General features: G+C 46.6%; 1 pseudogene; it reads right to left on the reverse strand.

Annotated features, from left to right (window-relative positions):
- LOC101526486 (ferritin light chain-like) overlaps window positions 1–21,874 on the reverse strand; it is a 54,279-nt pseudogene extending 32,405 nt beyond the window's left edge.
- Window positions 21,875–24,098: the final 2,224 nt, after the last annotated feature.

Raw genomic sequence — 24,098 nt, forward strand, 5'->3', positions numbered from 1 at the left:
TAGTCTCGGACCAAGCACTCCATGAAGTTAAGTGGTTAGTAGGCTCATGGCTTGGTTGGATGTTTGTTTGCTTGCTTGACTGAATGTAAGTTGGTTGAGTAGTTGAGTGGATGAATGAACAATCAAAATCTCCATCCCTTCCTGAGTACAATTCTTCAGGGATTGACAAAGTCTGTAAATCACATTTGGTTCCACTGCCTTAAACAACTCCCAGCTGCTCAGCCTGAGGCAGGGCGTTGATGATGTCACTGAAGCCCAGAGTCCCTAAAGAGACACTTACGGGCCAGCAGCAGGAGCTCTTCTAAGGCATTGGTAGAGAATTTGATTTATGAAAACTTTCAAACTGTAAGCTTTGCATAAACCTTTTTTTTTAGATTTATTTATTTTTATTGGAAAGGCCGATATATAGAGAGAGAGGAGGAGAGACAGAGAGGAAGGTATTCCGCCTGATGATCCACTCTCCAAGAGACCACAACGGCCAGAGCTGCACTGATCTGAAGCTAGGAGCCAGGAGCTTCTTCCAGGTCTCCCACACGGGTGCAGGGTCCCAAGGCTTTGGGCCGTCCTCGATTGCTTTCCCAGGCCACAAGCAGGAAGTTGGATGGGAAGTGGGGCCGCCGGGAATAGAACCTTTTAATTGTATCCTTTCTAACGTTTCACAATCTTCTCTTCAAATTTCGACATTGTTAAGCACCTACTGTGTGTCAAATTCCACAAGGCAGGTCATCTTCAAACTTATACAGTTCCCAAGCACCTTTTTTAAAAAGGCATTTATCTATTTGTTTTTGTTTATTTATTTATTTATTTATTATTGGAAAGTCAGATTTACAGAGAGAAGGAGATACAGAGAGAAAGGTTTTCTACCCATTGGCTCACTCCCCAAGTGGCAACAAGAGCTAGAGCTGAACTGATCCAAAGCCAGGAGCCAGGAGTTCTTCTGGGTCTCCCACGTGGGTGCAGGGTCTCAAGGCTTTGTGCTGTCCTCAACAGCTTTTCCAGACCATAAGCAGGGATCTGGGTGGGAAGTACAGCAGTCAGGATTAGAACTGGCACCAGTACGGGATCCCCGCAGATGCAAGGCGAGCGCTTTGGGCACTAGTCTATTGCACCAGGCCCCCCCAATGCCTTTGATTTACTATCCAGGCCCTTGCACATTTTTGATTGACATCTAAAATTTCATGAGTTTAAACTGTATAAAGGATGTCATTCCCACTGTACTGTAAATATTGACATTTTATAAATAAAACTTACATCACTCTTCTGAACGTCTCCAATGGAATCTAACTACCAGAGCAATCTGATACCCATCATGAGCTATTTTTAAAAAACACACAAACTCTTCTTTATGAGTCAGAAATTTTTACTTTTTTTCTTTTTCCTCCTTGAAATTAAATGTGCATTTGTTCTAATGTAATTATCTTGCTAGAAAAGCTTTCGTAATCACCCTACTATGATGAGTCTGCGAAAGAAAAAATGTTTATAAATTAAAATTCTAATTTATTTTTTGTTTCCTGTAACCATTAAGCTCTGGGTATGAAATAATTTTCCTCTAGATTGAGCTATTACTGCAATTCTTTATACATATTTTATCCAGGCAGCATAAGTTTAGTATACTTTCTATATGCAGGTATGCAACACACACATAGTTTATTGAAGACATAATGTGTTAGGACAAAGACAATCAGTAGTTTTAGTGTCACTGTTTGGCCCTTCATGGAAGGGAGAGTTGGTTTTTTTTTTCCTTTAAAGATTTATTTATTTATTTGAAAGGCAGCGTTACAGGGAGGGGAGGAAAAGGGAGACAAACAAAGAGACCTTCCATCCACTGACTGTTTCTCCAAACAGCTGCAAAGGCAGGGGCTTCGTCAGGACAAAGCCAGGGACCAGGAGCTTCCTCTGGATCCCCCACGTGGGTGGTGGGGGTCTAAGCCTTTGGCCATCCTCTGCTGCTTTCCCAGGCACATTAGCAGGGAACTGGATCAGTAGGCAATCAGGACTCAAACGAGAACCCACATGGGATCCCAGCGATCTTTTTAAGGTGAAAGAAAAACATCTGGAAAGAATAGAAATGAAAAAACCGACCCCCATAGCAGGCACATCCCAGGGCAGATGTGCGTTAGCCAAAGACACACCCATGGGTTTCTTTGAAACTACCTTGCTCTTCATACCTTTCCAAGTGGTCCTATACATCCACAGGTATATCAGTAGATCCAATCTGAGGAGCCTGTCATGAGCAACTCAGGCAGGAATAAGACATGATTTCAATCTTTCAGGAGTTTGGAAACGCGCTTTGCCTGGGAGTCAAAGATCCAAAGAATTGTCCCAGACAATAGCTGTGAGGGCAGTATCCCGACCCCCAATAACACCTCCACATCCCTTCCTTGAACCTGTGAATATATGGCCTCACATGGCCAAAGGCAATGAAGGGGGCTGCCCAGCCATAAAATAGGGATCCCATCCCAGGCTACTCGGGCAGGACTAATGGCGTCCCAGGTTCCCTAAAAGTGAAAGAAAGAAGCACAAAGATCTGGGAGATTCAATATACGGAGCATTCAGCCTGTAGATGGAAGAAAATGGCACCACCTGGCCTCTGGATGCCAGGGAAAGCAGGCAGACCCACTCACCCGCCATGCCTGCAATCCCACTGGCACCTGGACTCCAGCCCGTGAAATCCACTGCTGAGCTTGTAACCTCCTGAGTCACTGGTAGTTGTTAAGTAACAGCAGCAGACGAGATCGGGCGCATTCAGGGTGGTATGCCACTCAAGAAATGGGCACGGGAAATGGACAAACACTTCACAAAAGAACAAACCCAAATGGCAAATAAACATATGAAAAAATGCTCAAGTTCCCTGGCAATAAGGGAAATCCAAATTAAAACATCAATGAGGTACCACCTAACGCCAGTAAGACTGGCCCACATGAATAAAAGTACCAACAACACTTGTTGGCGAGGCTGTGGGGAAAAGGGAACCCTACTCCACTGCTGGTGGGGCTGCAGGCTGGTACAGCCTCTATGGAAATCAGTATGGAGAACATTCAAACAACTCAAAATCGACATACCATATGATCCAGCAATAGCACTCCTAGGAATATACCCAAAACACCTGTTTTATGAGAAGCCAACATGCACCCCTATGTTCATAGCAGCACAATCAGTAATTGCAAAAACATGGAAACAACCGAAATGCCCATCAGCAGAAGACTGGATAAGAAAGCTATGGTTCACAACTCCATGGAATATTACTCAGCTATTAAAAAAAACAAAATGCAGTTCTTTGTGGCCAAATGGGCCAAACTGGAAACCATAATGTTAAGGGAAATGAGCCAATCCCAAAAGGTCAGATACCACATGTTTGCATTAATTTAAGAGGATATGATGTTATATAAAACATGTTATTTTATGTATATTATGTTATATGTTGTGTATAAACTAAAACTGAATTGACAATGAGGTGATCACAGAAGATGGTTAAGAAATTGCAATTGTTTTTAACATACTGGTTACTCAATACTATAACTATTAGTTACACAACGAAGTTAATTGTTGCTGAGGGTATGTTGGAGCCTTTAATTGATCGGGTTGATAATCTGATGGTTCTGCCCTCGGACCGGACAGGGTCTCCCCAGGAAGCTGAGGAACTAGATTGGACTATAAGATGTTGGACTCTATGTTTAGTTTATGCTTGCAAAGAGGGACTCTCAACTGTACTTGATCAGTGGATATGCAACAAAGTGGAACATTCCACATGGGGGGAGGGTTTAGGGAGGGGTGGGGTGATTCCCAGTTCCAACGAAACTGTATCACATAATACAATGTAATGAATGAATTAAAAAAAAAAAATATATATATATATATATAAATAACAGCAGCAATGGGAAAGCAACGCCATAGAGAAAAGTGCCCCCAACAGGACAAGGAGGAACTGCCTAACCCTGCTGGTGACTGCAAGAGTCAGCAGGGGGCAGCCCACACCTGGGTATGAACCCCAGTGCCTACAGCTGGGTCCCAAGGTGCAGCCTAACACACATGTGATGCCCCCTCTGCCACCTGCGTGGCTGTGCCCGTGTTACTTTGTCAGCGAAGGCCCCCGCTCTCGCACAGAGCATCGCCAGCCTTCACAGAAGCAGGTTATACCATTAGTCCCATTTTACAGCCAGGAAACCCGAGGCTTGGAGCCGTGGAGAAGCTTGTACCTGGCCGTATATATTGCAACCACTACCCTGGGAGTTTTTACACACACACACACACACACACACACACACACACACACACACACAAAATCTAAATTTCTAAAATCCTGTCATTTGTGGCCATGTGGATGGAACTGGAGGACATTCTATTAAGGGAAACAAGTCAGGCACAGAAAGACGAATACTGCATGACCTCACTTTCATGTGGAGGCTTCAAAAGTCGATCTAATGGTCACAGAGAGTCGAACTGTGGTTACCAGAGCCTGGGAACAAGGCATGGGGAGGCAATGGAAGGTTAATGGGTGCTGGGGTGCAGCTGGACAGAAGGAGTAACTTCTGAAGTTCTGTAGCATGGAAGTGTAACTACAACGAAGGAATAATGTCTGAGCTCCCCCAGCCTGATCATTCCACACTGCTACATGGATGAAATCAGCACCTGCACCCCAGAAATACACAGAATTGTAATTTGTTTAAATGTCTTTAAATAAGGAAATGAAAGCCTAGATTCTTGAACTACTCTGCAGACCTGCTACAGTTAAATTCCTGGAATTGTGCCCCAGAATTATCATTTAAAAAAAAAAGATCTATTTATTTTTATTGGAAAGGTAGATTTACAGAGGAAAGACATGAAAGAGATCTTCTCCCCCAAACCAGCATATACTTCATGCCACGTGCCACATTTTTTTCTGAAACAATCACATTTCACTCAATTAGAAAAATTCTGTTCTTGGGGCCAGTGCAGAATTGTAGCACACTAAGCTTCTGCCTGAAGCACCAGCAAGCCACTTGGCTGTTGGTTCAAGCCCTGGCTATTCCACTTCCCATTCAGCTTCTAGCTAATGACTGAGGAGAGCAGCAGAGGTTGGCCCAAGTCTTTAGGCCCATAAACCCATAGGGGAGACTCAAAGGAGGCTCCTGGCTTCAGACAGCTCAGCTCCAACCATTGCAGCCGTTTGGGGAATGACCCAGCAGATGCAAGACCTCTCTCTCTGTTTCTCCTTCTCTCTGTAACTCTGTCTTGCTAACAAAAATAAATGATTCTTTTAAAATAGTCACTAAAAAAGAAACATTGTGTTCTTTGTTTAAAAAAAAAGAATCACTGTAAAACATCCTGGACAAATATACATGAGGACACAGGACAGAAGTCACTGACAAAAGGGATGCACCTAGAACTTCCCATCGTGGGTCTATTTATGGAACTAATTTTGAGAGACAGGGAAAGATCTCCCATCCACTGGTCCACTCCCCAAATGTCCACAGTGGCCAAAGTTGGGCCAGGCCAGAGTCAGAAGCCAGGAAGTTAATCCCAGTCTCCCTGTGGGTTGCAGGGAGCCAACCATCAGTCACCTGCCGCCTCCCATGGTGAGCGGGAGCAGGAAGATTCGGCAGCAGCGCCAGGCCTTCCAGGACGGCTGCAGACCCCCAGGTGGTGTCATCACCTTGCACCAAGTGCTCATCTCCTGCGAAGACATTCTTTTTTGAAAACTGGAGCAACACACACCAAGCTGCTGAAACAAGGCTGGTTTCTATTCATTCGAATCATCTGGGTGTTCTGCATACTTTCCAATGAATTTGCATAACTTTTGCAATAAGGTTGAGGGTGGAAATAAAGGTACTTTTTTAAAAGCAAGGGTCTATAATAACGATCGCTGAAGTTCTAACCCAAAGTATTTTTGTCATTTCCCCTATACTAGCGAGGGTTGCTAAGGAACCATGAGTTGCAGAGTTAGAACAACCTCAATGGAAGCTGGGAAGGGTGAGAGGGAGAGCCCGCAGGCAGGTAGCCAGGGAGGGGAGACTCCAGGAGCCCGGCTCTCATCTCGCTGGCTCTTCTCTGACTCCCAGAAGTTGTCTCCAGGGAACCAAATGTAAAGAGACTTAAAAAAAAAACCTCATGGAAAATTCCAATATTGCCCTGTCACCCCAGTTTGCAACTCATGTCTGAAGTCCCCATGGAATCACCACTTACCAATACTGATGTGATACAATGAGCCTAGCACTGGGCCCTGTATTTACTGAATTCTCAAAATACTCCCAGAGAGGTAACACTGTTATTATCCCCCATTTGACAAATAATGGAAACAGAGGTACAAAACACCCAGGTGACCCTGCTAAGGGTCAGAGTTGGCTGATGAACCCACATGCCCTCCTCATTCCTGGGAGCCACTGCCCCCACTGAAGGCATTAAAGGACTTTCATTCTGTTCTGAAAACCAAGACAGAGACTCCTAAGGTCTCAAGCAAGCTTTCAAGGTGCATTCCTACTTGGCTCTATGGATATGTGTGTGGATATGTGTATGAGTAGTCACTGTTATGTAGGCAAGTGTACAAGTTTGTGTGTAGGTACACATGTGTGGGTACACATGAGCCATGTGTATTTGTGTGTGTACACTGCTACTGAGGCATAGTACACATCACAAACCTGGGTGGGGGCACACGCATGTATCTGTTCATATAAGTACACATATATGGGATATGTGTGTCTACATGGGTACATGTAAGAGGGTGAGAAGATGCAAGCACAGCTGTCCAGGAAGGCCGACATGGATGCATGTGTGTACACATATGTGCAGGCACAATGGAGCTATACCCTTAGAAAGCCTGACCTCCGGGGCAGCAGCAGCAACCTGGCCTCAGGGCCAGCAAAGAGCTCAGTGGACATAAACAGCTTCCCAAGAACCCATCCCCAACCCTGGCTTGGAGGGAACAGCAGTTGTCTTCTCGTCTGCCTCCCAAGGGTGCCCACAGGGAGATGGAGGACGGAGGGGCTCAGCCTGAATTGTGGACTGATGGCAGGCAGGGCTGCAGCCAGGCAGGCCAAATGTAACTGCCCAAGGTCCCATTGGCAGCCACGTTCCCTCAGCCTGACAACTCACTTCTCACGCCTTCCTCAGCAAGTGAGAAACAGAAATAAGCCTGCTTATTCCCACTCTCCATGCAGATGCCGGGCAGGCGAGTGGTCATCCCCGGCAGGGCAGCACAGGAAGCCTGCACAGTGTGCAGAAATGGACGGCAAGTGGGCAGTCACATTGCCAGTTCCTCTTCCTCCCCTGGTGATGACACAGATGTGCATGGCACAATGTAACCCATGCATGCACGGAGACCAAGCATGATAAGCTCAGTCATCATCTAGTGCTTCTTCCAGCTGGAAAGGCACGGAATGTTATGTTACTAACTGCAGTCAGCCACCCTGCTTGCTACAAAGTGTTGGAGTTTATTCCCCCTTCCTAACACTTTGTACTAGGTAATCCACCTGTCCCTAGACCCCTTCCCTCTCTCGACCTTTCGCAGCCTCTCATAACCACAATTCTATTTTACACGCCCAGGAGATGAGCTTTGTAGCTTTCCCACGTGGCTGAGAAGACATTCCCTGCAGCACTCGTCACAATGACAGAGACACAGAATCAACTGATGTGTGTGTCCATCCACAGATGAATGTATAGAGAAACTGCATGTGGACTTACACCCACAATGGAGTATTACCCAGCCATCAAAAAGGATTGAGGTGTTGCACCCTTCACTCAACTCAAGGCTACTAGGAAAGCTCTCCCTTAGAGTAGCTCTTGGGAGACCCCACCTCAGTATTCAGGTAAAACTATCCAGAAAACAAGGTCAGAGGGGAAGAGCCCCCAAACAGCAGCTTCTCCCTGGGCTGGGGACATGCTATCTGGAAGGTACAGCCCTGCCAGGGAGGGCTTTGTCAGTTCCGGAAAGCCAGAAACTTTGGGCAACGGACTCAAGGATAGGAAATGGAGAACAGCTGACAGGTACAACCTGCTAAGCATCCAGAAGGATTCATTCCCTAAGAGCTGACTTGCCAAGTAAGAACAGGCCACGGGACACTGATGTCACCAGGAAAGCAGAACTGAGGGGTGTTGGGAGGGTGATGCATGGGAAAGCAGCTGACCATTGAAGGCCAAACAAAGACAGTAGTCTGCACAGACCACTGAAAGCACCTCTGGTGGGTCTGGGATGGAGCACAGTGGGTTAAGCCACTACCTCCAACACTGGTATTCAAGATCAAAATGATGGTTCAAGCCCCAGCTGCTCCACTTGTGAACCAGCTCCCAACCAACACACTTGGGAAAATAATAGGAAGATGTCCCAAGTGCTTTGGCCCCTGCCACCCACAGAGCAGACCCAGACGTTCCAGGCTCTCTCTGTCACTACCTTTGAAATAAGAAAAGTGAAAATTGTTTAAAATAAAACTGCCTCCAAGGGTCCCCATCATCCCTGGGGCCAATTCCTGGGTTCTGCTCTGTGCCAGGCCCTGGCGGCACATGTCCTGAATGGGAGCAGGTGACAGCACTTGGCAAGCTCCCCCAACACAACATGCAAACAGTGGACCACCTTGCTTCTCCCTGCCCCCGGAACCTCTCTCTACACCTCTGTAGGAAGCCACATTCTTAGCCTCCCAAGCAATATCACCGATGCAGAAAACAGTCCCATGCAGCCTACTCATTGCAGAAAGCGAAAGATGGAAGCCCATGAAGGCCAGTCCATTCCCCAAACCAGACACAGCTCTCCTGACTCACATGGGTGACATCACCTCCTGGGCAAGGGTGGACTCCAGCCGGTGCTTGGAAGCAGGAAGTGCTGCCTGGGACCCGGTATGGACTCCACAGAGGGCCCAGTCAGCAGCAACAGGCCTGCCAGGCTGGAGCTGACACGGCTGACTCATCCGTGAACTGGGTATGATTCCTGGTTCTCTCAACCCACTGACAGTGCTTGTTTGGACACTCAGCACAGAAGCTTTGACTGCTTTAAACGCCAGGCCACCGAAGCACGGCAGGTGGGGCAGGAAGGACCCAGGGCTAGCAGGGACCCGAGGGCGTGCATTCCAGAACAGATGGGCAAAGAACAGAACTCGAGCCATGGTGCAGTTCCAGCAGCAGGAATCCCAGCAATGAGGCCCCCGTAGGAACCGAGGTGACAGAGGACATGGCCACAGCAGGACTCAGGCCGATCAGCCACAGCCCCCAGGGACATTCCAACATTAAAAATACAAGTCTTTTGGGCCTGGTGCCATAGCCTAGTAACTAAATCCTCACGTTGTATCCTCCAGGATCCCATACAGGCGCCAGTTCTAATCCCAGCTGCTCCACTTCCCATTCAGCTCCCTGCTTGTGGCCTGGGAAAGCAGCAGAGGACGGCCCAAGGCCTTGGGACCCTGTCCCATCTGGGAGACCCAGAAGCGCCTGGCTCCTGGCTCCTGGCTTCAGGATGGCTCAGCTCCAGCCATTGCAGCTACTTGGGGAGTGAACCAGCAGATGAAAAATCTTTCTCTTGGTATCTCCTTTTCTCTGTATATCTACCTTTCAAAAAAACAACAACAATCAATCTTTTTTAAGAAAAAGAAATACAGTCTTTTGTGGAGCTAGATGGTGGTAGTAGTTGTACCATGATGCAGATAGACTTAAAACCACAAAAATGATTAAAATGGTAATTGCAATGCATATATTTATTGTTCCTTTTGCCATGATAAAAACATTCTCTGTGCCACCAAGTCACTGACAGCACACAGGGCACAAAGGCAATAAGCAACCTACCTACCGTCTCAAAGCTTATGAAGAACGGAGTTGAAAAACACTCCCATAGAACACACACCACGGCCATGGATGGCACTGAAGACCTCCCATTTCACAGCATCAGCACAGCCCTCCCAAACGGACAGCCACCATGCGGCCCATTCTGCAGGTAACAAAATGAAGCACACAGAACTTAAATAACTACCCCCAATGCCACCAACAGAGTGAGTCTGGGGCCAAGCCCGGACCTGGACCCGGGCACTCCAACTTCAGAGCCTGCACACAAGCTGAGATGCTGCACCGAACAGCCTCTGTCGAGTGACTAAGAAGTGAAACACCAAAGCAAGAACAAAGCAGTGCTGTCTCCCGCCCAGCAAGTCCCTCGGCCCGACAGCTGCTTCTGTCAGGAGCAGACCTCTAGACATACAGCTACCTTTTCTTTTTCAAAAAAAAGATTCATTTCTATTGGAAAGATAGATTTATAGAGAGAAGGAGAGACAGAGAAATTAAGATCTTCCATCCACTGTTTACTCTCCAAATGGCTGCAACAGCCACAGCTGAGCTAAACCAAAGCCAGGATCCAGGAGCCTCCTCTAGGTCACCCACAGGGGTCCAAGAGTGTGAGCCATCCTCCCTTGCTTTTCCAGGCCATAAACAGGGATCTGGATAGGAAATGCGGCAGCCAGGACACAAATCAGTGCCTACATGGGATGCTGAACTCGCAGGTGGAGGTTCAGCCTGTTGAGCTTCCGCCAGCCCCCATCCCATTTTTTTTCAGACAAATGATGCTCCTATAAGTGAGAGTCATGGGGCATTAGAATACTGTCCCCAATAGAAACACTGCCTTAATCCAGAAACAGCCTTCCTCCGCAGAAATATCTATAGTGTCCTTTTGAGACAGTTTAACCTGGTAGCCTTGGAGTGACTTAGCCACATCTGAGTTACACCCCTGGCCATTTCTCCTTCTCCATTCAGCATTTGCTGAAGTCACACTAAACTTTTTTTTTTTTTTTTTTTTTTTTTTTTTTGCATCTCAAGTAACAAAAACCATGCATATTTGAACTTCATCTCTGGGATTAAAGTTAATACATCATCTTGGCCAGTGACTTGGAATTACGGGCTAGCAGCATCTGGTTCAGATATTCTCGAGTAAATTATTGGCATGGTCCCTGCCACATTTTTTAATATCAACCAAAATATTTTCAAAAAACATGTGTTTTCTGTCCCATTTGCATGTCATCGGTTGTAGAGGCCCTTGGGGTCTCCAAGCCAAGGTTTCAGAACGTAGCTGTGCTACCTGGGCACTGCCCACCAGGCCTTGAAGGGCTGCCTCCTGACCCAGTGCCAGGGGAGGCGGCCTGGCAGGACCAGCCCTCTGGCTTTGCCAGGAGACAGGCCCACAGGTTACTGTGTGTTCGTGTTCCTCGCCCTTCGTCCTGTTCCCAAATTACATACCTCGCTTTTATGTCAAGTCCAATATAGCTTCCTTAGCAGTTTTGTTTTCCCCTGCTTTTTCCACATCAAAAGGACTCAATTACTTTTATAAATACTTGTTTTAAAAATATCGCCGTGGTTTCCTGCTGTTTCAAATTCTGGAGGACTATGCAGGATCCCAGACTCTTATAAATCTTTCAAACAGTTCATATTTTATCAACAAAGTGGGCTTTTCTGTAAACCCCAAGTCTAACTCCTCGTCAGAGACTTTTTTTTTTAATGATTTGACCTTTCCATTTAAAAAAAAATGCCAGAATAAAAGGAATTTTTGCCATTTCTAAAGTTATTTTGCACTGCCCTGCTTATATTCATTCATTCTGCCTCGCCCACCAACAAGGGTGATGTTTTTGGTTAAAACAGAAGGCAGGAGGCCGGTCGACTCCAAAACTTTTCAGCAGAGGTAAAGTTGAGTGCTGTGCTGCGTCTTTAGGAGAGAAAAATGCCGAGGGAAAGCTTGGTGGTTGTTAAAACTGCAAAGTTCCCTGACTCCAAGCAAAGACTTCAGAAGTGAGTTTTCCCTGTGGGCACTAGCCAAGTGGTGGAGCATCACAAGGGACAGAGGCAAGGACGGCATGCATTGTGGGGGTGGTCTCCGGGCCCTCAGGTGGACGCCGTCCTGCACAGTCCACTCAGAAGCCGCGAATCCCACGTGCACATCTGTGGGCTTTCCACCAAGAGGAACTTCCTGGAGATGCCTAGGGCATGGCCACTTGGGAAACGTGCCCCACATGGATGCGCGGCCATGAGCAAGCTGCAGCACTGAGGATGGCGACAATTCAGCTGTGGCTCCCGATCAAACTAGTGAATGCCCACGTCTCCATCCACTCACTGTTGCTATAACAAAACACCTTGGACTGGACAGTTTAGGAACTACAGAGGACTTGCTTCTCACATGCTAGAGGCTGCAGTGTCCCGAGATCCCAGCACCGGCATACCCAACATGGGATAAGGGCTGCCCTCTTGAGGACTTGAGGCTGTATCCTCGCTTGATGGAAGACAGAGGGTGAACCTGAAGCCCTGCAGAAGGCCACGCCCCCATGTGGGAGGGCGTGACCCGATCACCCCAAGTCCCGCCCCCATTCTTAACTTCATCACCTTGGAACAAAGTTCCACCCAAACCACAGCAATACCTTAGTCTTTTCCGCCCTTTCATTTCAGGACTGGAAACCAGGCTGGGCCCCAAGGGGCAGAGGAAGACAAGAGTGCAGAGTCTCGGGCTCCCAACACCAGAAGGCCAAACCAACTCTTCGAAACAGTACATTTTGCAGCCTGGCCCTGGGTGACACACATCAGCTCTCTCCCGTGAAGACCCAGGAGAGTGGTTCTCCTCAGCTCAGAATCACCATCACTCCCGATTCACCACCCAGTCTGGACGCACACATTTTTTCAGCAAATACTTGCTGATCACCTACTTCTCCTGGGTACTCCTGGGAACCAAGGTACATCTGAAGAAGTAGCTCTGGCTCCTATTTCTTGCTTCCTGCTAATGCACACCCTGGGATGCAAGCAGTAATGGGTTTCTGCCATCCACAGGAATTGAGTTCCTGGCTCCTGACTCCTGGCTCCAGCCCCAGTCCAACTCTGGCCACTGCAGGCATTTGCAGAGTGAATCAACAGAAGGGGGATCTCTTTCAATGTGTGTCTCTCTCTCTCTCTCTCTCTCTCTCTCTCTCTCTCTCTCTCTCTCAGCTTCTCAAGTTTTTTAAAAGCTAACAATGACAGGAGGCATCACAACGAGGCACAAGAAGGACAGGCTAAGCTCCACCTGAGGCTGACATCCCACTATGGGCACTGGTTTGTGTCCCAGCTGCTGTACTTCCCATCCAGCTCCCAGATTATGGACTGGGAAAGCAGCAGAGACTGGCCTAAGTCCTTGGGACCCAGCACCAGCATGGGAGACCTGGCTCGTGGCTCCTTGCTTCAGATCAGCTCAGCTCTGATGACTGTGGCCATTTGGTGAGTGAACCAGCAGATGGAAGATTTCTGTCTATGTGTGTCGCTATATATAACAATGCCTTTCAAATAAAAATAAATCTTTGAGAAAAAAACAAGGTGCAGACAGCCAAGGAGAGAACCGGGGACAGCAGTGCAGAAGGCAGAAACTGTGGTTTGGGGGTGGGGATGGTCAGTGTAGGGAGGACATGAGCTCCCTGCTGAGAGGGCTGCGCCATGCTCAGCCCTACAAGTTGTTAGCAAACACCCAGCTCAGACCATCAGGTCCCGGACCACACTCGCCTTCCCAGCTCCCCACACAGACCCAGGCTCTAACCTGGCGGTCACAACGTCCGTGTGGAGGCCACCGCCGGATGTCTGGCTGGTGCTGGAAACAGATCGCTGGAGCCCGGATCACCGGAGCCTACGGTTCCGAAGGCTGGCGAGTCCCTGGTCGACCACAAGGTCAGTCACGGGAGCTCTTCGTGCCAGGAAAGCGTCACTTCCCAGCTCTGCCGGAGATGATTAGCCCAAATGGCTGGGTGTCCAGGGGAATCCGAGGGTCGACCTGTGGGTTATACACAGCTCTTCGTGCCAGAAAAGCGTCTGCCCTGTCCGTCTGCTGCGAACCCAGGAAGCCGTGGTCTCTCTTCTTGATTCCCAGCTCCTGAAAGTCGATAAATTGAAGGTGTGTTTGCGTTCTCCAGCCTTGGAAGCATGTAGTGGGACGCAGGGCTACACCGCTTCCAGCTCCTCAGGGGTCGGGCGTCCTCCAGGGGCTCACACACTCACTGCTTCCAGTCCAAGGAGTCTGGTGTCCAGCACAGGCTCCTGCAGGGAGGGAGCTCACAGGGCAGCACCTCCTGAGCCACCTGGGTCTTCTTGGGAACAGAACCACCAAAGTGGTTATGGCAGGGCTAGAGAAGAAGCTGGGTGTTTGGGACCAGCTGCAGGCAGAGGGAGTCGGGGACTCGGGGAGCCACCTTGTGTGGAGAGGCGCAAAGCGAGGTTGACAGAACAACACACAGGCCCCTTTCTGACTGTTCATACGGATCTGATCTAGGAGTGGAGAGGAGCACCGGTTCTGCTCCCTGCGGGGTCGGTGTGGTCCCTGGAACTGAAAACTAGCAACTGCAGTTCTCCACCTGGAGCCATATCGGGTGGCAGGACAGCAGATGTGAACGCTAAGTGGAGATCCAGAGTGGGCGTGTTGTTGGTTAATTGCGCGGAGCTGAGCCCACAGCAATAGTTTTGCAGCCTGGGGGGTCTGTGTAGTCCCTGGAGCTGACTGCGACAGCCCCCTGATCTTTCTGGCCACCAAGTCTGCCCAGGGTGACCTCAGGAGGAACTTAGACGTGTTGGCTAGCAGGGGGCAACAAGCTCAGTGCTGCCTATAAAATCAGTGCCACGGACAAAGCAATTATTCAGGACAGCTGTGTTTCCTAAACTCAGGGTACTGATTGAACATTAAAGTCAATTTATACACCTGAGGTAACAGACCATAGCGATGTCGTCAAACAGATTGGCAATTACAAAAGGTAAAAGACAAGAAAAAAACACTATGAATGTTACTGAAGACTTTCCAACAAAGGAGCAAAAGCTTCGCCCATTCTCAGAGTTAACTGAGGAAGACATTGAGAAAATAGGGGACAAAGAACTCAGAAAACTCATTGCAAAGCTGCTGGTCAACAATGAGAAGTACAAACAAGAGTTCAAAGAAGAAATAGCAGTAATACATCAAATTAAGGCTGATATATCAGAAATGAAGAACACAGTAGAGCAAATTAAAACTACAGTGGAGAGTCTCAAAAACAGAATGAATGAGGCAGAAGGAAGAATTTCAGAATTAGAAGATATTTCCTGCCACCACGAAGAAACAAACAAAAAGCTGGAAGCAGAGCTAGGTCAAGCTAAAAAAAGTATCCAAAAATTAAAAGATATGATTAAAAGGTCTAACATAAGAGTTATGGGTGTTCCAGAAGGTGCAGAAAGAGACGCTGGGATTAGAGGTGTATCCAATGAAATAATACAGGAAAACTTCTCTAAGCTGAGCAAAGATTTAGAAAATAATATACAGGAGGGCTACAGAATTCCCAACAGAGTTGACCGAAAATGAACTTCATCATGACACATGATAATCAAGCTCTCTTCAGCTGAACAAAAAGAAAAAATCCTTAAATGTGCACGAGAAAAAAATCAAGTGTCATATAGGGGAACCCCAATGAAACTCACAGCTGACTTTTCAGAGGAAATGTTACAGGCCAGAAGAGACTGGAGTGACATATTCCAGATTCTAAAAGAGAAAAATTTTCAGCCCAGAATAATTTACCCTGCAAAGCTCTCCTTTGTCTTTGAAAATGAAATAAAATTCTTCCACAATAAAGAAAAACTTCAAGATTTTGTCTCATCTAAACCTGCCCTACCAATGATATTCAAGGAAGTTCCTATGAAAGAAAAAAGAAATAGCAACCATCAGAAACAAAGGCAAATGTGGAGAACATCCAACTAAAACGCTAACACAAGACCTGATTTAGAACAACACATCGCCAAAATGACAGGACCAAACTGTCCCTTATCTATAATAACACTGAATGTAAATGGCCTAAATCAGTCAAACGCCATAGATTGGAGGATTGGATCAAAAAACAAAACCCAGCTATCTGCTGCTTAGAGGAGACGCATCTTACCAACAAAGATCAGAAAATATTGAAAGTGAAAGGATGGAAAAAGATATTTCAAGCAAATGGTAAGGTAAGACAAGCAGGAGTAGCCATTCTTATATCAGATGACATAGACTTTGATGTGAAGAGCATCAAAAGAGATAAAGAAGGATACCACATAATGATCAAAGGTTACCTCCGGCAAGAAGAGATCAACATAATAAATGTTTATGCTCCAAATGCCAAAGCATCTAGCTACGTGAAACAAATATTAATGGGATTAAAGGGAGAAATAGACTCCAATACGATCATAGTGGGGAACCTTAATACCCCATTAACACAAATGGACAGATCAAAAAACCAGAAACTCAGCAAAGAAACAATAGAACTCATTCAAACTCTAGAGCAAATGGACTTAGTTGACATCTATCGAACCTTTCATCCTACTGACAGAGAATACATGTTTTTTTCATCAGTCCATGGAACTTTCTCCAGAATTGATCATATTATAGGCCATAAAACAAGCCTTAGCAAATTTAAAAAAGTGGAAATCATACCATGCACGTTCTCAGACCTCCAAGGAGTGAAGCTTGAGACCAAGAATTCGAAACACCAAGGAAGACTTACAAACATATGGAGGCTGAACAATATATTACTAAATGAGCAATGGGTTAGAGAGGAAATCAAAGCGGAAATTAAAAAATTGCTTGAAACAAATGAAGGCATCAACACAACTTATCAGAACTTATGGGACGCAATCAAGGTGGTGCTGAGAGGAAAGTTCATTTCAATTAATGCTTATCTCAAGAAACAAGAAAAGCACCAAGTAAATCAGCTAATCTTACAGTTGAAGGAACTAGAAACACAACAACAAAGCAATCCTAAGACTAGCAGGAAAAAAGAAATCATCAAAATAAGGGAGGAAATAAACCAAATAGAGACCAAGAGGACTATACACAAGATTAATCAATCAAAGAGTTGGTTCTTTGAGAAAATCAACAAAATAGACTCCCCACTAGCTCGACTAATTAAAAAAAGAGGGAGAAAATACACATCAATAGTATTAGAAATGAGAATGGAGATATAACAACAGATACCTTAGAAATACAAAGAATCATCAGGAACTATTATAAGCAACTATATGCGAACAAATCAGAAAACCTAGAGGAAATGGACAGATTTTTGAACATATACAATCCACCAAAATTGAATCAAGAAGCAATTAACAATGTAAATAGCCCAATAACATGCACTGAGATTGAATCAACAATTTTACATTTTTATGATAATGATTTTATATCTGTTTTGATCAAGTATACTGATCAATAATTTTTAAAAATATTTTACTGTTATTGGAAAGTCAGATATACAGAGAGGAGGAGAGACAGAGAGGCTAGATTTTCTTTCTGTTGAATCAGTCCCCAAGCTGACACAACGGCCATAACTGAGTGTATATGAAGCCCACAGCCTAGAGCCTCTTTCAGTTCCCCCACGTGGGTGCAGGGTCTCAAGGTTTTGTGCCATCCTGGATTGTTTTCAAAGGCCACAGGCTGGGAGCTGGAAGAGAAGCGGGGTTGCCATGATTAGAACAACACACATATGGTTTCCCAACATGTTGCAACATCAAGACTTTAGTGCCTAGGCTACTGCATCAGGCCTGGGAAAACTGGTCTATGATTTGTTAATAATTTTTTAAAACTAAACTTCTGGAGGATGAAAAATTATTTTGGAAGAAACACTAAAAAAGAATATACAGAAAACCAATTGTACAGCAATGGAAACTGCATTTTTTGCTGAACAGTTCCATTGTGTGTGTGTGTGTGTGTGTATGTGTGTGTGTTTAAGAGATATAGGTGAATATCTTCCAACTGCTGTTTCAATCTAGTTTAGGAATCTAAGTATTGTTAGGCCCAGCACAAATTTGGAACTATTTTGTACCCTTCAATTTTTTTGTAATAATTCTAGAAAATTTTGTGGTAATTTGGTAGAATTTAGTAGAATTTAGAAAATTTTGTGGTAATTTGGTAGAATTTAGTAGTGAAGATACCTTGGCATTTGGTTTGAAGAGATTTTATTCCTGATTTTTTGTTACTTACTGTTGATTTTATTCCTGATTTTTTGTTACTTACTGTTGGTTTTTTTCAGGTATTTTAGTGTCTTTCTTATTTGGTTTGGTAGGCTAATACTAAGTATCTAGAAATTCAGCATTTCTAATAACTTATTGTTTATAATTATTGTTGGTAGTCCCTAGTGAGCCATTGCATTTTTTCCAGTAAACATCGATTTTATCTATACGGAAGGCAGAGTTATAGAGAAAAGAGGGAGAGTCAGAAAGAGTGATGTGTGTCTGCTTTATCCCTCTCCAGGTGACCACAAGGGCTAAAGCAGGACCAGCTTGAAGCCAGGAGTCAGTACCTTCTTCCAGTTCTCCCACATCAGTACGGGGAATCAAGCACTTGGGACATCTCCATTTGTATGTGCACTAGCAGGAAACAGGGTCAGATATAAAGCAGCCAGGCCTGGCATGGTAGCCTAGTGGCTAAAGTCCTTGCCTTGCATGTGCTAGGATTTCATATGGATGCTATTCTAAGCCAAACAGACTCTATCCAGCACCACGGTTGTGACCTAAGAAAGCAATGGAGGACAGGCCAAAGCATTGGGAGACCCACCCAGAATAAGATCTGGGCTCCTGGCCTCAAATCAGCTCAGCTCTGGCCATTATGGCGTCTTGGGGAGTGAATCAGCCAATGCAAGATCATCCTCTCCTTTCTTTTAATATCTGGCTTTCCAATGAAAGTAAAGAAATCTTTATAAATAGAGAGAGAGAATGAAATACAGCAGGCAGGACTTGAGGTGGCATCTACATGGGAATTTCACTTCACAAGCAGTGGCAGAACCCACTTTGTCACAGCCCACGTCCACTGTGCTTTTGTGATAGCAGTTTTGATATGCTCCACTCCTTTTTGGTGTTACGTACTTGTGCCCACTTTTTTTTCAATCTAGCAAGAGATTTATTAATTTTGATTTCTTTTAAGAGAAATGAATGTTTTATCTTGAGTATTGCTTGGCATAGTTTTTATTTGTTTTGTCATTAATTTTTAGTTTGAATTTCCTTTTACTTTTCCCAGACTTGGCGTTTTATTTTTCTGTAACTTTCAGTTTAGTACTTAGGTTGCTTATTTGATATTTTTACTGTTGCTGTTTGGGTGTTGAACAGCTTAAGTAAAAAGTTTGATTTCTATATTTCTCTGATGATGGTCAGTTCTTTCAAAATTATTTGTTAATAGAAAGTATAGTTGAAAATAAGAGTGTGTTTTGGTTGCGATAAAATTAAACAATCAAATATGTGTCTTGAAAAAAAAAAAAAAAAAAACAAGTTGTTACCAGGAGACAGGCAACGCTGCACCTGCCAGAATCTCAGAGCAACCGGCAAAGAACAGACCAGAGCTCTGCTGGGAAGGGGCAAGCAAAGAGGCAACGTAAGGATGATCAGCTACAAGAGACAAGCTGGAAGCAAGGCAGTATCAGCTCTGAGGGCCCCAGCAGGGGCAGGACAGAGTACAGACATCAGAAACAGCCCAGTTGGGCACAGGCTGAAAAGTATGGTCCCTGATGCTTTGCGAGTGTGCTGAGACCCTTGGAGGCACAAGGCCAGGAGAAGTTGGGATCAAGCAGATGAGCTGGAAATTCACACCCCTTCTAGTCCCTTCTTCCCAGCCTCCTCCTGTGCCCCCCAGCTGCCCCCACAATGAGCAGCTAATGGGGGAAGGGGAGGAATGAGCTCCACTCCCGGCAGCAGGGACCTAGAGCAGGCAGGAGGCAAGAAACAGGGGCCTGTTGGCCAAGTCTGTAATTCTCCCTTAACCTCTGGGTGGTCACCCACGCAGCCCGGGGCACCGCACTCCAGGACAGGTATCACATCCTTGGTTTACGGAACAGAAGGTTGCAAAAGACACAGACTTTGTCAAGGAGGGTCGTTCTTTTCCAAAATGCATCCTGACCCAAGACACAAACCAAAGCTCCCCTGAGCAGAGTGTGCCTTTTATTGGAACCCTTGAGATGACTCAGGGGCAAGGGACAAATGTGACACATTCTATTTAAGACTTGAGTATGTGGGGGCCAGCGCTGGGGCATAGTAGGCCTAAGTTTCTAGCATCCCCATATGAGCTCCAGTTGATGTCCTGGCTGCTCAACATCTGATCCAGTTCTTTGCTTATGGATTGGGAGAGCAGTAGAGGATGGATGGCTCAAGTCCTTAGCCCCTGCATCCATGTGGGAAACCCAGAAGAAGTTTCTAGGTCCTGGCTTCAGCCTGGCCCAGCTCCAGCCATTGTGGCCATTTGGGGAGTAAACCACTGAATGGAAGATTCTGTGTGTGTGTGTGTGTGTGTGTGTGTGTGTGTGTGTGTGTGCTGCTCTTTGTGGTTCCACTTTTCAAACAAAAGTAAATCTTTTTAAAAACAATTATACAATCATTCCCTATTTGTGGGGCAGGATTTTAGAGGCGATATTGGTATAAAATTTCCAGGTAAAGTAAATTTTCCAAGTTAAAAAAAAAAAAAAGGAGGGCAGCAGCATGGTAGCCTAGTAGCTAAAGTCCTTGCCTTGCACGCTCCAGGATCCCATATGGATGCTAGTTCTAATCCCAGCAGCCCCACAAGCTCTCTGCTTGTAGCCTGGGAAAAGAGTCAAGGACAGCCCAGCTTTGGGACCTTGTACCCACATGAGTGACCCAGAAGAAGCTCCTGGATCCTGGTACCTGGCTTCAGATAGGCTCAGCTCCAGCCATTTGGTGAGTGGATCATTGGATGAAACATCTTCCTCTCTGTCTCCCCTTCTCTCTGTATATGTGACTTTCCAATAAAAACAAATAATAAATAAACCTAAAAAAAAGAAAGCAATCTAAGAAAAAATAGGAAGTCACTGCATTAGTGGAATGCAGGCATAGCCAAAGCGACAACGGAATAAATAAATGACTGGCGATTGTGTGATTCTGATACTCCGTGTGCAAACATGAACCCATTCTGCGGGCATACCTTGAGTTTTTGTGCGGGAAGAACAGATCAAAATCACAAGCCAATTTGAGTCAACAGATAGATGCTGGACAAAAGTCATTGTGTACAGGTATTGGCCAACAGTGTTTGTACACACACGTTGACCAAAGGTCTCTGTGCACAGATGTTGGCCAAGGGTGTTTGCTGGGTTCAGGATGGTGAGTTGCGCACAGAGGAAATTCCTGCAGTGGCCCCTGCCTGTTGGAAAGGAAAAGGTCTTCACTCACAGAAACTGCTGGAGACCAGGTCCAGGAGGGGATGGAAGAAAACAGATTCAGAGAAGTGGAGTGTGTGAGAAAGGGAAGCCCAGGAGATCCAGGTGTGCGTAGAAGAGCCCAGACACATTCCACGGGCAATAACCTTTTGTTTAAATTGCCAGTTACCGAAAGAGTGACAGAGCGAACAGAGAGAGAAATCCTTTCCACGTCTCCCTCCCAAAATGGCAGCAACAACAACGGGAGCAGAAGCCAAGAGCTGGGGACACAACCCGGGTCTCCCATGTGGGTGCCAGGAACTTAGTCCCTTGAGGCATCCATGCCGCCTCCTGGGGTTTGCACCATCAAGATACTGGAGTCAGGTGCCAGAGCCGGGGCTCAAACCCAGACACTCCAACCTGAGTCTGAGGCGTCGTAACCATAGACCAAACCCCCACTCCAGGCCTGGCCTTATAAAGGTGTGAGAGCTTTATGTGGGACAAGCACCAACCAGCAGCCCCCAGAAAGCCGGAAGGCCGTGTCCTGGAGGTGGCCTCAAGGCCTTCACTCAGCCCAAGTAGCCCGACTGAGGGTCACTCCCCAGCCAGGCTCCCCGCCCCACCCACTGGTGGCCTTGAGCTAATCTCTGGTCTAGCCCTCTCAAGCCCAAGGAGAGCAGCACGGTGGAGAAACCCACAGAACAACATTATTTCCTTCGAGATCTCCATACTCACACTTCTGGGGGCCAGTCGGTGTCTACTTTTCGGGGACCACTGTCCCTAGCCTCCCCCAGGTCCCAAGACCAGTTCATAACACACAGCCCAAGCCCCTGGACTCCCAAGGCGGCATTAGAATGGGGATGTGAGCCAATCAGATCTCACCCCTGCAGTGAGGCACAATCAGGAATTTGGAATCAGAACCCAGAGGCTCTCGCTCACTCTGGGCTTGTCTCCGCACAGGGAGACGCCAGCCAGGATAAACGCAAAATCACGCCCCTGGCCATGCTGGGCCACATCCATGGCCACACTGGACCCCGGCCACCTCATGCCACACACAGGCCCTCGCCAGACGCGCCCTCACCTCCATCCTCCTCCAAGATCACTTCCGGAGGATTCCAGAGTCCCTTTACATCTAACAAGAAAATCCATACGCTGTACTGCAGCCTTCAGCAGTAAATCCTCGCATAGTCTCCTGGGCTCTGACCACATTCTATCTTCCAGTGCCAAGCTTACTCCAACCACAGGGTCTTTGCAACTGGCACTCTGTCTGCTGACTGGCTTGGATGACCCTGGTTCAGGGAGGCCCACCTAGGCTTGGAGCACTGTCCTTTTTTCCTTGATTTGATTTGCTTTAAAAAAAATTACTTTTTATTTCAAAGGCAGATTTACAGAGAGAAGGAGAAACAGAGACAGCTTCCATCTGCTGGTTCACGCAACAGCCGGAGCTAAGCTGTTCTGAAACCAGATGCCAGGAGCTCCTTCCAGCTCTTCCCAGTGGTTCAGGGGCCCAAAGATTTGAGTCACCCTCTGCTGTTTTCCTAAGCCATAAGCAGGTAGCTGGATTGAAGTGTAGCAGCCAGGGCTAGAATCAGCACCCATAATGCAGTGCAGGCACTGCAAGGCTGAGAATTAGCCTGTTGAACCACTATGCTGATCCCCCACCTTTAAAATCCAGCACAGCGCCTAGCACAGGCAAGCACTCATCAGAAACGTGCAGGATAAACGTGCTGCAAAGGTGCAGCTCCCATAGACCAGTGAGTTAGTCGTGGGTGAGTAGGGAAAGGGTGACAGCCAGCCAGCCAGCAGCACCATGAGCTGGGTCCGCGTTTCAAAGTCCACAAGCCAGCTCAAGCAAGATTCCTCCTAAGGAGACCCCAGCAGGAAGTAGCTGGAAAAGAGACCGAGGCTGGTCAAAAGACAATCAGAGTCTAAAATATGCATGACCAGATTTCATGCACCGTGCAAGTTTTATCTCTGACCGTACTTACAGAAACATTATTCAAGAACATTGTGAACACACAAAAATAAATCCTTAAAAATACCACTTGGACGACACACATCGTACCAATCAAAGATTTTTGTCTTTGCTGCTATGGAAAGCCCATTAAGATTAAAAAAAAAAAAAAAAAAAACACGCAAATGCGGTAGAGGTGGGGGGTGGACTGAACAGTCATCTGCCAATAAAATCGTACCTGGGTGCAATCCATCCAGTATTCTCTCAAACAACATCTACCCAAGTTCATCAGGAGCCTGAGCTGCTAGTCCATCCCAGTGGAGAAGTAGGACACGCCCTCTCCCTCTGCCACCTGCCTCTTTGAACCCAACAATGTCCAAAAAGCACAGAAAAGTCTCAGTGACGACTCCTACTCTGACATAGGCCACAGATGGACCACAGACACCAGCCTTGCAATAACCACTGGGAAAAAGGACAATTCTGCACCTGCTGTGTGCCCAGCACTGGGCAAGACATCTGAGTCCCTGATGGTACCCGATGCTCCAACCACCTTGCGGAGCAAATGATGCCCTATTCCTGCCCTTAACAGACTCAAAAAAAAAAAAGAAAAGAAAAGAAAAGAAAAGAAAAGAAAAGAAAAGAAAAAAGCTCAGAGACACAGGGTCACCTGGCCAAAGTCACACAGCTCAGCAGCAGTAGGCTGGAACTCAAACCCTCCAGCATCTAGACACAGAGCTCCCATCCACACTCCACCTCATTCTCCTGATGCCTTCAGTGTCATGCCCTCAGGGGCCCTGGACCTCCTCACTTCTGTATCCTGGAAGCATCAGCCATCCTGCTGGCCTGCAGTGCCCACTGCACAGCCAGTGATACTGTCTCCATGCTCTTCACGGGACTCCCTAAGGCTAGCCCTCCTTTCCTTTGCCTTCCTCGTAAGGAGTTGTCTTCTCTCTTTTTCATTTGATCCTGCTTTAGTTCCATGTGCCACATTTTTGTGTCGGTAGCCTTGCCAAACGCCAGAGGAAGAACGGTCAGTATTGTGACACAGTGGGCAAGCCTGCCATGTGCACTGCCAGCATCCCATATGGATG

This window comes from Ochotona princeps, chromosome 19 (assembly GCF_030435755.1).
Source record: "Ochotona princeps isolate mOchPri1 chromosome 19, mOchPri1.hap1, whole genome shotgun sequence".
In the NCBI taxonomy this organism is placed as follows: Eukaryota; Metazoa; Chordata; class Mammalia; order Lagomorpha; family Ochotonidae; genus Ochotona; species Ochotona princeps.